This window comes from Eimeria tenella, genomic scaffold (assembly GCF_000499545.2).
Source record: "Eimeria tenella Houghton genomic scaffold, Eth_scaff2591, whole genome shotgun sequence".
In the NCBI taxonomy this organism is placed as follows: domain Eukaryota; phylum Apicomplexa; class Conoidasida; order Eucoccidiorida; family Eimeriidae; genus Eimeria; species Eimeria tenella.
In genome coordinates this window covers 4,616-5,970 of record NW_013542462.1, presented here as the reverse complement: position 1 = coordinate 5,970, position 1,355 = coordinate 4,616, and positions in this window count along the sequence as shown.

Genomic DNA, 1,355 nt, shown 5'->3' with positions numbered 1-1,355 from the left:
GAAAGTCTGCTGCTCTCAGCTGCGGCTGCAGCGCCGACGCGCAGCAGCCCAGCAGCAGCAGCAGCAGCAGCAGCAGCAGCAGCAAGAGGCGTCTGGTGCTCATTTTTGCTTTTTTTCATTTTTTTCTCCAATTTAAAAAGTAATTAAAATAAATAAACATTTTTGTCAGTGGAATCTTTCAGACTTCCTTTTTTCCGCGTAGACAGCCCTGCAGCCGCCGAAGTAGCGTTGCTGCTGCCGCAGCAGCAGCAGCAGCAGCAGCAGCACAAATGCAGTTCTGCTGCTTCCTGGGGGCCCCAGGATTCTTTCTGAAGGCAGGCTGCTATCTACTCAGCAGCTGCAGCACACCGCTAGCTAGCCAGCTAGCCACAGATCGAGGCCCGCAAAGCTAGCTAGCTAGCTAGCTAGCTGCTGCTGCTGCTGCTGCTGCTCCTGGCAAGCTTGCAGCTGCAGCTGGGGAGCCAGCTACAGCTGTGGAGGGGCGTCAAGACGTTGGCCCGAGGGTTTAGGGTTTAGGGTCTAGGGTTTAGGGTTTAGGGTTTAGGGTTTAGGGTTTGGGAGTTGGGCAAATCAACAATGGGAAACTGCAAAACTAAACCCAAACTCCACTTGGGGGCCCCCCAGGGGCCCCCCACTTCATTTCCTCAAATTTTATTTTTGGGACTTGACGGCGCCGGCAAAACCACTCTCATGTACAGAACTTTAATTCCAGGTAACAACTCACCAGCTAGCTGGCTAGCTAGCCAGCTAGCTAGCTAGCTAGCTAGCTAGCTGGTGGCTAGCTGGCTGGCTGGCTAGCTGGATGGGTGGCTAGCTGGCTAGCTGGCTAGCTGGCTGGCTAGCTAGCTGACTGGCTAGCTGGCTGGATGTGGCCGGCTAGCTAGCTAGCTAGCTCCATAGCTGCTAGCTGTCTGCAGAGCTAGCTAGCTAGATGGGTAGCCACCTAGCCAGCTAGCTAGCTGGCTAGCTAGCTGGCTAGCTAGCTAGCTAGCCGGTTAGCTAGCCAGCCAACTAGCTTGCTAGCTAGCTTGCTAGCCAGTTGTTTGGCTAGCTAGCCACACAGTTAGGCAGCTAGCCAGCTAGCTAGCTGGACAGCCACCCAGGCAGCTAGCAAGCTACAGGGCTAGTCAACTGGCTAGCTAGCTAGCTAGCTGGATTTCATGCTAGCTAGCTAGCTAGTTAGCAAGGTAGCTAGCGTAGCTAGCTAGCTAGCTAGCTAGCTACAAATCAGGTAGAGCAAAGCGGCGAATTGGAGCATTTAGATTTTCAAAAGCTTTAGGGTTCTTTTCAACTAGAAATAATTTATTCATTCCCTTCTTTGCCAACTTGCTGCTGCTGCTGCTACCGCTGCTGCT